Source organism: Gambusia affinis, linkage group LG13 (assembly GCF_019740435.1).
Source record: "Gambusia affinis linkage group LG13, SWU_Gaff_1.0, whole genome shotgun sequence".
NCBI lineage: Eukaryota > Metazoa > Chordata > Actinopteri > Cyprinodontiformes > Poeciliidae > Gambusia > Gambusia affinis.
This window is the reverse complement of record NC_057880.1, coordinates 13,845,886-13,859,717: the sequence shown is the minus strand read 5'-3', so window position 1 is coordinate 13,859,717 and position 13,832 is coordinate 13,845,886. Positions and strand designations below refer to the sequence as shown.

Sequence of the window (13,832 nt, the reverse complement as noted above, 5' to 3'; positions counted from 1 at the left end):
TTTTATATCAGCAGAATTTCCGATTGACCTTTACTAATATAGATCAACACAAAAAAGGTTTAACTGTGAGACTTGAGCCCAGAAAAACCTAAGCAGTAAAGATAAGCTGGAATAATGTTTGGCATCTGCAAACAAAAAAGAATCCACAATAGAAGCTTGGCAGCAAGACACCGACACACACATTAGCTCAGAAAGGTGATGTGTCCACACCCTGTTTATTCTCCCATTTATTTGTGATAAATTAATGGTAATCTCTAACATCAAATTTCAGACAAAAGAAGGCCGCGCTGCATTGAGAAAACCAGCTCCACCGAAAAAACTGAGCTCTTTTAAAGTTTTGCCAAAGGGCCTGAGGTTATATTGTGCCTCCATTCCAACACAATGACTGTCTCTGGTCGCTCATTGTCACCTACCCCCACACGGGACAGCTTTAAGGTCGCACTACGTTTGTGTAACCAATCACATCAGAGCCCTCTTCACCTAAACCAGGCACGTATTGTGGTGGATAGCATTGTTGACATTGTGACTTTGAACCAAAAAGTGTTTGTGCCCTAACTATTACGGAACTATGAATTTATCAAAGCAGCTTTTTTTGTTGTTGTTGTAAAACAAATGAGCTTTCTACAAAGAAGTTTATACAGACGTATTTGGCAGCAGGTCCTCTTTTTTTTAAGTTTTTTTTTTCCTTCCATCTCTTCTTTTACAACCAACTTGCTGTTGCTGCAGACTCGAGCCTTTCCCTTTGTTTGGAAGTGTTGCCATGATACTGGAGGCCCACAATTTTTATGTACAGGGTGAAATGAGATAGTGAGACATGAAGAATGGAAAAAGGAAGGAAGGAAAAGTGGGAGTGAATAGGTGAATGAATGTGTTTTGTGTAACAGCAGACAGGTTGGTTCCCTAACATCTCAAAGCATCTGGCTTCAATCTGGAAGTGAGAATGAATCGACTCGAATCTGTTTCTCCTTTACACACATCTCCAGCAGATCAAAAGGATCTAAAAGTAAACTCTGGAATAAAAAGGAAGATATGCACTAAAAATCTGGTATGTGACCAGAGAAATGCGCCAGTCTTCAGTTGATCATCTGCATTTTTCGCACAGCTCTTGGGAAACCATTTGTTTAAGCTGAAGAACTATCAGCCTTTCTGATGACACTGGCATTTTCATAAGTTCAAATGGCTACATTAACTAGTAACAATGTGCTTAAAATATTATAATTTAATTGTGTATATTTATAAACGTCTAGTTCACAGCAATTGTGTCATGGGATTCATAAGAGAAACTGACGTAATATATGTAGAGAAAAGTCTAAGCAAATCAATGCAATCATACAGACAGATTAAAATTTAATTAGATAAAGTCAAGTTTGAGTCAAGATATGATCTGCGCGAGCTTTGAATTCTGATCCCAATGGTTAATCAAACATAGAAGCATGCAAAACCAAAGAGCATAGGTGTCATGAGAAAAAAGACGTCATCATGAGCTTGTAGTCTTTGCTGAAACTGCCATGGAGCTGAAAAGGGGATGCGGTTGCTTTGTGTTGCTAATTTTTACACAAATATATAAAATGATTCAAAATCCTTTTCTAAGATTATGAACAAAAAATTTGTGTTTCTCAGTTTGCATCTGTCAGATGGCTAGGTTCATGCTTTATATAAAAAGTATAAAAAATACTTTGGTATTTTTATAAATATGACAACTAATTAGTACTGTTTTAGCAAAGACTTTAACATGAAGTTTAATGCACATACCTTTTTAGACTAACAAGTCTGTTATCTGTTGACTGATAGGTGAAACAGTCGCATCACATCCCATTCTTAATCCATCAAATATCAATGACTCACCCTTAGCAGCTCTAGCAGCTTCAACTACTGTGATAAATCTTTCCACAATGTATGCATATGGGAATTTTTGACCATTTTTTCTGAAGTGCAATGGTTAAGGTTAGGGTTAATTAAACACAAAGGCGATCTATTGGGTCAAACACCTTTGGTTCTTTCATCTAATCTTTCTGCAGATGCTATTGTCTGTGACTTTGCACTAAGGGCAGAAATCGGCATCAGGCAACAAAATTTACAACCCACTTCCCCCTCTCAAACTAAACAAGGTCTTGAATTTGCAGACCAATTCCTTTTTTTCCCTTCAAACTCATTCATTCAAACATTTTGCAGTGGCAAGCGATCATACAGAAATAGGAAGGAATCATTCCTAAATTATTCCCACAAAGTTGTGATCATGAATTTGTCCAAAATGTCTTGGTACACTAAACCATTAAGGGTGGCTATCTCTGGAAATAAGCTCAATGCCAGAGAAACATCACAATACCATCCCTTCTGCACCAAACTTTACATCTGCCAAGACTTGAACATTGGATTGCCAGTCACAGACACATAGTTCATCACTCCAGAAAACATGACACCACTGCTAAAGAGTCCAATGATGGTGTGCTTTCCACCACTACATCCATTTAAATCTTGAATAAAGCTGCTAGGTCACAGACACCCGTCTCTTGAAGCTCTCTACACCCTGTCCTAAAGATAATCTGTCGGTCTCATGGAGCTTGAAGGTCTTATTAACTCTGCAAAATATTGCTGACTTCAGCGCACAATACGCATCAACATCCATTGATCCAGCGCTGTGATTTTAAGTGGCTTATCACCTTTTGGCTGAGTCACTGTCATTTCTAAATGATCACACTTTCTTATGAAACCACTGACAGATCACTGAGGAATATTTAGTAGTGAGGAAATTCTACCAATGATCTGAATTATTGTGCAAGTGGGATCCTATCAATGTACCATGCTGAAATTTACTGGACCCCTGAGAGCGACCCATTCTCTCATAAATGTTTGTTCAAGGATCCCACATGCCTGGGTGGTGAAATTTATCCACCTGTGGGCATTGAAATGCTTATAATACTAAAAAATATTATTTGAATGGGTGAGAAATACTGTTGACCAAAGCTGTTTGTGCAGCACTGGTTTAATGAAGTACAAACAGCCTAAAGTGAAAAATACTATTTATTGTTGTAGTAGCTATCTTGAATAATGGTCCAACTCATCTTACAACTTGTCTATATCAAAAGATGTAATGTGATTTGTGATATAAGTAAATGAAATTGTTTTTATGATTAATATGTCATCAACAATTTTTAAAAGATATCCGTTTCACCTCGGACGTTTCTGATCAAAAAGACTTGTCGCTAATCAGCATTTTGTTATGCACAGTAATTTATCCATCAATCCATCCATCCATTTTCTAACATCCTTGTGCCTAGTGGGGTCAGGAGGGTTACTGGTGCCCATCTCCAGCGAACGTTTCGGGCGAGAGGCAGGGTTCACCCTGAACAGGTCGCCTGCACAGTAATTTATAAACATATTTCAATTGGTACCAAAAATATGCATGAAAATATATCAGTCTGCTCGCTGTGGTTCCAATATCAGCTGGCACAGGATGGAACTGATGATGCAGTTATGGGAAAAAGAGAACCACGGCTGACATTCCTGTTCTGCTCCAATTGTTGCATTTTCCAGGAGGCTTTCCAGCCAAATTATCCAGCAGTGGTCAGTGGTCGAAACCACGGACAGTGGAAATACCAAGAATGCCAGTGGCATAGAAACAGAGATCAGTGTGGCCAATGGGCTACTGTTTGCAAGGATCACTTTGATTTAGCACACAACTAGGGTCGAAGTTATAATTATTTATCAGAGTAAATGTGGTCCCAACATGGGGTTTGTTGGAGTAAATCCACGCACTAAAGCAGTTCTAACTTCTCATTGTCCTAAAAGAGAAGAGAAGAATACAGTTTTCCCTCTTAAGCTTTCCTTCCTCCCCCCCAAAAGGCTCAGTGGATAAAGGAAGGCTATTGTTTCAGATTAGAAGAGGCCAGAGCAGAGAGAAAGGATCTGCTTTCCTGAAACTGAAAGCAACCACATTTTTTGATTAACATAATCTGTCAGAATGAAGAGGTAGCACTGATTTCTGAAAGTGACAATGATGATTTATTTGACTACAAGATGTAAAATAAAGTTGGAACATTTTACAAAAAAACCACTGCAGGTCCAACTTGAAATCACTTATCGGAGTTGAATCAGAATGCACACAATGCTGCAGACGCACACCAAAGTGCTGCTAAGTACAGAAAGGCAAATGACTTCCACAGCAGCTATTACATAAGCAGCAAAACCACCGTAACTGTGCCAGCCTGGATGTATAATTCACATCCACTCCTCAGAGAAAATAACTGACATTGCAAAGTTGCACATGTGCAGATGTATTCAGACATACTGTCCGTGCGCTGTAAGCTTGGGAAAGATGGCGTGAAGGCACATTGGCACAGAAAATACCCATTCAGCAAACTGAACCAGACCAACTTCTAATCCTCTGACGACTCAATCTTCCAGTGTTTCTGTCGCACACAATCAGTGCTTCTTATGCGCCTCAAATAAACGTTTTCTGTAAACTATGAGCTGAGTTTAGGGGAAATACTGGAAAACAAAGGACGTGAAAGCAGATTCATTTCATTTGATTCTTTATAATTAATGTGAAGATGCATTGCTTGTAATGTCACTGGAGACACTTAGACAAAATATTACAATGTCACTGAAAATATGTTCTAAGTACATGGGGCATCGGATTGACAAGTCTTTCCTGATCAGAAAGTCCCATTTTTTTGTCTTTACCATACCTACGCCCTAATAGGCTTAGGTATTTACTAAACAATTTTAGTTGGAGTATTCCTCATTCAGTAAATGTCTACACTGTCAGCTATTTTCAGTATCAGTGAAGTTTTTAAAAATGAAGTCAGAGGAAGCACAAAATCTGTACAAAGGTGTTTCAAAAGGAAACTGTTTTTATGACATGTTGAGACATCGTTCCGGCTGCAAGACAGCGAGAGAACAAGACTCCCAGATCCGGTTCCAGATCCAAAAAAAACATTTAAAAGTGAAAGTTGTTCATGTGGGGACATAACTCAATATTACATATATAAGCAGTTATTTTATTGCAAGCCTTATAAAGTACAACATGTCAAAACAAATCTGCATTTTATTTAGGCTGCGTGAGAGGGAGAAAGAGCAAAACTTTTAGCAAATAACGGGAAGGTTGAAGAGGCTACAGCAAAAGTTATTTTATCTTATTGAACCTTTCAACCTCAGTATGTTAGGTTATTATCCAGAGATTATACATGGGGTCTGTTTTAGCAATGCTAGCCAGATTAACCATGTCAATTCCCAATAAAAGTTACTAAAGACTTTAAAAGTTACTAAGACAACTTAGTAACTTTGTAAAGTTACTAAGTTATTAAGTTAGTAACTCCCTAGACTTCATAATGTCTAGAAATAGACATTATGCAAAGTCTACTCCATAATACTTTTGATTTAGTTCTAAAATTATATTTCTCATTCAGATATTGCCTCAGATATCAACCTGAATAATTATTCACTGCATAAAGTCTGGATAGAAATATTTCAGATGCTGTTCCTTTAGTTTCTTACATTACACCTCTTAAACAAATGTTAAAATAGTCAAAAATTGGGTCACATTTTTCACAATAAACTGTTAACAAAACGCTGCATGCAAAATGGAGTGAGCGATGTAAACCTCATCCTGACCATAGTGTAAGTTAAGGAGTATTTACCAAAAGGAGTGAGAAAGCCAAACAATTTGACATCATTTTTCATTTTAAGCTACATGCTTAGCAAAGTGAGCATGTGGACACAGGATGCAAACACAGCGAACATGAGTCAACACGTCTGGAAAAGGTTGTAACCTGCAACATGTGACACACATTTACCTCATTTCTCCTGTTAAGAGGAGATGAGGTAAGCCATGATCCACGTCCCCACTCTTACTCCCCTTCACTTCACGCCTCATACTTGATCTTCACTTCAACTTTAGAACATTTATAGAGTATAAAGTCACTGCTGTAATCTGTGCCAAAACCCAGCCTGGGTAATTAAACCCCTCCCTTGCTTTCTCTTCAATGAAACTTTCAGCAGTCACTACAGAGATAGATACCCAAAAAAGCTCCTGTCTATATACATCTGCTGACGCATCGCTTTCAGGTCAGAGCAAACCTGATGAGAAACCAGAGTGTGCAGCCACCAAGCTTATAACAAAACTTGTAATTAAGAACGGAGGGAAAACATGAGAAACAGCAGAAGCCACTGTCTTCCGATGCTTTGTCAACATCAGAAAGATAAAAGTTACCTTTTAAACATGAATTTTATGGGTCACAACTTAAGAGGTAAAGCTTAGCTGTGTGTTTGATCCCCGGTGTATAGCATTTCTCTCTCCTTTATCTCCAGAGTGAATTCAGAGTGGTTTCCCCCTCCTTCAGGCCAACTGTCCCGTGAGAAGAACAGCTTTTTCTAAAGGCTGAAAATTCAAATCAGCACCCCAACTTCTTTGAAAACACAACTTACAGAGGACCAGGGCAACAGCATCTGGACCAACACACCAAAAATTTATGATCCACCTGGATAAATCCAGACTGTGAGTTCTCTGCTCCTAAGTCATCCATCTTTCCATTTTTAGATTACACAGGGCAGCTAACTTCAAAAGAAAAGCTGAATATGAAGCATCCTGCTACTTTAAAACTTTAACTTCAACTATTTTAGGAATCATCACAAATTTAAAAATAAATCTAGTCCAATCTGTGCAACTAGAACTGCTGAGGAACATTTCTTTCTGTTACTCATCCCATTAACGTAGTTTCCACATCATCTTCCCTGAATGCAAAGTTTTCCCTCAAGCAACAGTGCAAGCCAAGCTAAACAGGAACACAGGGGACTAAAGGTTTGGAGAAAAAACTCTTGTACCCATACGCAGATAAATGCAACAATACACACCCCAGTGAGAGTCCTGCATTGCTGCTGCTGATCTTTGTAAAAAGTAAAATAAAAAGTAAAAATATCTCTGTCAGCTGAGATTCCTCTCCTCAACGTCCGTTTCTTCTCGTTGTCCTGTATCCTGCCTTGTCACCACAACATTCCAGTTTTCTTCTGATGCAACAATCCAGGACTTCATATCCTGACACGAGGACATTCAAATGGAAGGCTCCTTATCCTCCAGTACTCTCTCGTCTCACTCCACTCCAGTGTTCCTCTTCTCAGCTTTCCTTCCCTGCTGTCTGCCGTAGCACCGCCTCTGCCTCCTCCTCTTCCACCTCGTTTTTCCCTCCCCTCTCCCACTTTTGTTTGCCAGCCCCTGAGCCTCTATTTTGACTCGTAACACACACACACACGCACGCACACACACACAAGTTACTCTCCTCCCCTTTCTGTTCACAGCCTGAGACTCATCCACCCCTTCTCCTTCACACATAATCTCCACATCAACACAATTCTGCATTAGATTTAACAATTTTGGGAGCATTCTCCCGTTTGTCTTCTTCAAAGAAAACGCGCGGCAGCCCGAAGGCATCAGGGGAACACCTCACCCATCCCCACAACTGTGGTGTTTCAGCATCATCTCCCCTTTGGCTCTATAACAGTGCAGTAATACCCAGCTGTGTAATTACCAAACAACACGGACTAGATCAAGAGAACCAGCCTCTGCATAAGGAAGAGGGGGGCGGGTCGGTTGGCTCAGATGGGGGTAAATTGCATAACACTTTCCTGCACGTCTTAGTAGTTACACTCTCGTCACGGTCTCTTGAGCTCATGGAGGAGAAAACGGCGCGTTGTTCAGCAGGTACTAGGAGAGAAGTGGAAAGTCAAACCAGCATGCGCTGCAGCTTGTATTTTTCAGGGTGATGGCAGTGTCAGATGATGAAGGGGAGATAAAAGAGAGGCACCAGAGTTTGTGCATCAAGGTAACAAAGAAACGCCTCTCCAGTTCAGATTTTTGGAGCTGAAAGTCAAAGCATACCCTACAGCCTCAGCATCACAGTTTTAACCGGTTACATAAAAAAGGTGAAGCTGAGGTTCACAAAAAGTCTGGCGTTCATTTGTATTCAGCTCCCTGAGCTGATACTGTACAAAATGGAAGCATCTTGCTGCAAGGGGTTTGGGTTATGTCTCCAGCAGCTTAGCTCATGCAGAGACTGAAATTGTACCATTTTTGTCTTTACAAATTGTTCAATTATGGCTAGTTTGGATGGGAGAAAAAAAACAATAATCAGGGAACAAGTTATGTCTGGACTTTGACTATGCCATTCTAAAATGTGCTTGGATTAAAATGACTCTACCTTGAGACTGTATGTTTGGGGTTGCTAGAAGAAGAATCTCCATTCCTGTCTCAAGTCTTTGACTGTTTCTAGCAGGTTTTCTTCTATGATTGTCAGTATTTAGCTACATTCCCCTTCCAATGTCTCTAAAAGTATCCCCACATTAAACTGCCACCTCCACATTTTATTGGAGAGATGGACTATTCAGCTTGAAATCCAGATTTATGATTCCACCACAAAATGTTTGGCACATAGCCTCAAAATAACCAGAGTATATTTTACAGGATTGAGACAATCTTCTAGTAACTTTCGGTTTCTGACCACTGTTCTATAAATGCCACATTTTTGTTGTTTTTATGCAGTTAATATATTTTTTGCACCAAAGTTGTGAGTCTCCACAGCTCCTCCTACCATGATAATCATTGCCGTTTCTCTAATGGCTCGTTAGTGTTGGTGGACGCTCATGTCTGGGGAGGTTTGTAATTGTCCCATCCACTTTCAAATAATGGACTGAAGAGTTCTCAATGAGATATCTAATACTTACTACTTATCTAGCACGTCTAGATTTTCTGGAATAGTGAATGTAAACATTAAAAAGAGTGGCCTACAGCTAACTGAGGTGTTACTGCCTACTTATGAAGAAGCAAACCACACTGATGATCTAATCTCTTAGCTCTCAGCTAAATAAATAAAATGAAAAGTTATTGTCCAGAGGACAAAGGATGTCAGAGGAGAGATGAAATGAAGAGGCAGTGATGAGGTAAGCCTTCTCTAAAACTGAAATAATGTAAAGACATACTCTGGGGGTTTTAGGAAACCCCTCTCTAATTAAAAGTAATTACTTTTCAAAATTAACTGACTAAAAACACATTTACCTAACTCACAGGGCAGTGATATATCAACAGTTCATGGTATACTGTTTTACGCTGCCATGGAGAACCAGTAGGAAGAGTGAGAAATCCTTTTTATTCTCTTTTCCTGGAAGAGTCCCATGCTGCTATAGCAAGAGAAAAGAAAGTCCACTTTTGCATTCTGACTTGGCACTTTACTGCCATTAACACAGGCCAAGTCTTCTGCGGGCTGAAAATACAACACCAGAAAGCTTTTGAGTCTTTTATACACGTGTGTGACGCTATGTGAGTCAGCACTAGCTTCCATTTCAGCCTCTGAACAGGTAATAATAACCCACAAGCTGAGAGCACCAGTGCAGAACAACACATTAAACCCTCAAGAGTCAGAAATAAACTGGACTGCTTTCAACATTGTGATTTACTAGGTTCATTTCCCCTTGCAATCTTTCACATTTGTGCACATGACCTGAAGATTTCATAGTAAATGTTACACTGCAAAACAGCATATTGCCAAGTTCTACTATCTGGATTTTTATCTGTTTTTTTTTTTGTTTTGTTTTTTTGTGTTACATTTGTTTTTCAGGGGTTAATGTGCAATTTATAGGGCTGCAGAAAAATAAGCCTTATAAAACATCACTGGGTGTCCAGACAATTCGGTAACAAAATTCAGGGGGAAGTGGGACAGGAAGCAGACTGATATATTATATTAATATGCAACAGTGCATTTCTGTCAGTTTGTCATGACATATACCATAATAAAGGCTACACCAGCAGAAAATGTGCTTATGAGTGATAAACATGCACAGAAATGAAATAAATTAAAACTTCGAAATTGAGTATAAATAGATTCATGGCAGTTAAAGTTTTGATTATCCTCATCATGACTTGTTTCAGCCACAGCATTCATAAGTGCAGACCTTCAGCTTTTATAATATTCTGGCTAAAGCATAACAGGCTGGAGCTGTTAAAAATATGTGTTTTGTCTGAGATTCATTTCTAAAGCAAAAAGTCTAGAATTAAAAAAAATTCACTTTGGATTCTGTGAAAAGATGTTTGCCCAGAAAAGTATTTGTGAAAACCAAAAAAATCACCAACTTTGATTAGTTATCAGTCAATACAAATCAACTTCAAACTCAGAATTTGCCAATTGCTTTATTTTTTTGGAAATTCAGATTTTATTTATGTTATTAATTTTATTTATTTAATTAAATAAAAAATATTTTCAGAGTGCAAAGCAAAGCCAATGCTTTAGCATCAAGAATATTGAAAAATGCACATGAGAGCTAAGGTCATTTAGAGTCCATCCAAACAGACAAATAATATGGCGATATGCAAAATGTCAATGCAGGACTCTGGACATATAATATCCAATATTGTGTCTAAGCAGCCCTTTATGACTACAGAATTGCACCCACTGGTATTACAATATCTGCAATTGACTATAATGTGCAGCTCTAAGGAACAGCCTGAATAAATATGTTTCAAAGCATGAATCACTGACTGGCCCCTACAAAAACACTTTAGCGTTTAAAAAGTGACTTTCCAGAAGACGTTCCCTTCCAACAGAGCAGTGCGAAATATGGAGAACAATTTAAAGAAGGAAGGGGACAGCTGGACTGGGATTGAGCTGGACAGAAGGAAAGCAGAAGGGCAGAGGACACAGAAGATCTGTAATGGATAGTCTGAAACGGAGAGAGTCAGACAGCTGGTGCAGCTGTGATGACCATACAGTGTTATCACCTAGCAAATCTTCCAAACACTGCCCATATTAAGAAGCCCAGTGCAGCGATCTGTACAGTACATTTTACTAACTACCAAAGTTTACAAATAAGCAGAAAAATTGATTAGTTGCAGAGACAAACATTCAGTAACATACCTATTTGTGAAACACCCGATTGCCATATGAAGCAACATGGACTCTGCTACAAACTTCTGACCTCTCAAACTCCTCATTCTCCCTCCCCTCCCTTTACCTCTGTGTCATTCACACCAACTGCTTTCCATTCCCAAATCACATCCTAAACCAGACTCTTTCCAAAGGGCAGGACCCCCAATTCCTGAAATATGTCTGCATCTGTGTAGGAACATAATACAAGTCACTCTAAAGTTATGCCGCTTTAAAGTTGGTCAGCATCAAGTCAGTCCATTGATCACAGCCCTCCTCTCCCTAAAAGACAAGAGGAAAAGAACAAAAACCTGAAAGGGGAGGGAGAAACTCAGAGAAGAAATGAGAGTGGTAGGAGGAGGGTGGGGGGTGTTTGACTCAGCAAATACTGAAGGTCAACGTCATCAGAGAAGGGCTTTGTCTGCAGAAGGGTATTTGTTTCTTCAGTGTGGTTATTTACCTCAGTGTGTCGCCCAGCGTGCTCCTCCTGGAGGTCTGGGGGAGACAGGATGGCAGGGAGCTCTCATTCCAGGGCCTCAGTCAGCTCTGCAATTCTTTCAATTTGGCCTAAATTAAAAACACACAAAGCATCATTGTTGCAGAGCTGCTTCCAAATAACACCAATTCTGCAACATGTTCATTATCATCCAGATTGAACAAAAGAGGCTCTTTGTTGGGTGAAAATGAGTCGAGCATTTGGCGCTAACCGAGAAGGAAGTGAAAGCAGCTGAAAGGCTTGGAAGTACATTATGGTGATTTTCATTCAGAAACAGGGAAAATAAACAAACACAGGCTACAAGCCATAGCACAGAGCTAGCAAAAGTATTTTTAATCAAATGTTTGAAAAACTTTCCTAAGTAAATTTAAATACTAACATCATTAAAGGAGAGCAGATAAACTGTAGAAAAAATTATGGACTCATGTAGTAATTTGCATTTTTAAACAAATATCTGTATCAGTGTCTGTCACGTAAGAAGCCAAACCTGAATTATTGACAGGAAACATGGCTCCAACAAGAGCAGAAACAATGGAAACAATTTAAAACCTCCTTAAGAAGGCAAGTGAATGGTAAACATGGCAAAACACAAAGGTAGTTGCCATTTTACTAATTTCATTTATTTAAACAGAGGTTTCATGATTAAATTATGTCTAAGGATTTTTTTAAATCCGCATTCAGCGATTCCAGATTATTTTACTCTCCAACTGATGTGGCATTAATTACAAATGTTGTCATATTTGTTGTCTTTTATATTTCATTTTTTAGCAACAAAGTAAAACAACTTTCCAAAAACAAGAAGCAGTCAAAAAAAACATGAAAAGAAGCCACTGAGTGAAATATTTTTAATTAATTACAGAAGTGTTTCTGTGGTTTTATGAGCTGGCTGAACTGAACAGCCAGCTCATAAAACAATTGTTTTACAATCTATATCAGCTCAAAACAATTGTTTTACAATCTATAACACTTGCAATAAACGACTCTACGGTGTGTCGGCGTTGGACAAGAAGTGCTGTGAAGCACCAAGATTCGATGTGCTATCAGAACTCAACTTTTTTTTTACAATAAATGTAAATCTTCAGTGTTTTCCTTCCCCCAATATCTCTCCTTTCAGTTGGCCAATGAGGTAATTGGGCAGCTTGTTACTCCCTGACAATTGATACGATATTGATTCTTGCTCTCTAGTTGCTGTTGCAGGGGTCATTTGTGCCACACTGCCTCACTGCCAAGCTGTGCTTCACAGCTACTTGTAAGCTGTATGGCTTGGATGCAGCTGCTTAATTCCAAAAAAAAAAGAAAAAAAAAAAAAAGAAAACTTAGCATGAAGCTCTCTATGGATTGTTCTTGAGCTAATCTTCAGGTTAGGTGTTTAGCCAAAGACTGAAAAAGGTTGGCAACCTCTGCACACTATGATCCTCAACTTCTGCTGAACCTGCTCTGTGATTTTAAACGTCAAGCGATTCTGTCGTTCCCAATCACTTCTACTTTGCTATAATACCATTAGGCGTGCACTGACGATTGCAGTTTTCTAGCCAGTCATTGATCACTGATAAAAAAAAAAGTGACTTGCTGATTTAGATTTTGCCCGATACCAATTAATTTTTCTGAAATGTCACTAAATATACAACGTCACAAAGTTGGCAACAGTGGGACTGACAATTAACGATGCACATGCCGATGCAAAGCAAAGGGGGACTTTGGCTAATTTTCAAACCTTTTGTATTTGTACATAAGTCCAGTAGATATAATTGGCTTCTTCCCAAAATACCACAAGCACTGTGAAATACTTAGTAGTCAGTAAATTTCAGCAAATAAACTAAATTAATTGTTTCTTCCTTACTTGACTCTTTTCTTTTATTGTGAATTGTGTTCTGGTCTTTTTCCGTTTAAGGTCCATCTGTCATGCTATCAATATATTTCACTGGAGGCAACCACATATTAAAGCAAAAATAAGACCTGAGCGATTAGATGATTGTCTCAGTCCAGATTTGATACAGACATGATGCACCAACATTATTTAGAAACATGATCCACCAGGAGTTGGAGGAGGGAAGTGGGGGCATTAATCCTGGTGGGGGGAAGTCTGTCCAGAGGGACTCAGGTCTCATCGTGGGTCAAATCTGTAACGTAAAGGATATGTGACCTTCTTTAAGTTTCACTAATATAAGCATTGTGGACAGTAACCCTGATGATGCTAGTGCACACAATAACAATGTCTTTAAAAGTTATTTAGAAGTACAAATGAATATGGAGCGGTATATGTGCACAGACTTTAACTCAGATTTATTTTTCAATTCTTTTTAATACTGATAAAATCCTGTAAGGCCATGAAATATGTGAGGATTTACAGTCTTTCCTGTTATACAGGCAGACACACACTGCCTTCATTTCTCATCTTCTAATCAGAAGATGGGATCTCACTTTCCATG

The 13,832-nt window shown here is 38.8% G+C and overlaps 1 protein-coding gene across 2 annotated transcripts in view; it reads right to left on the bottom strand.

Annotated features, from left to right (window-relative positions):
• The window catches only part of lzts2a (leucine zipper, putative tumor suppressor 2a), a 44,450-nt gene that overhangs the window by 15,451 nt on the left and 15,167 nt on the right, over positions 1-13,832 (bottom strand). Inside the window, exon 2 of one of the 2 annotated variants that reach the window (XM_044137481.1) lies at positions 11,368-11,474. The gene's annotated coding sequence lies outside the window, so the exon portion shown is untranslated. Of the gene's footprint in view, positions 1-6,852; positions 7,102-11,367; positions 11,475-13,832 lie in introns of those variants that run through there. The other variant, XM_044137482.1, reaches the window with a different exon arrangement.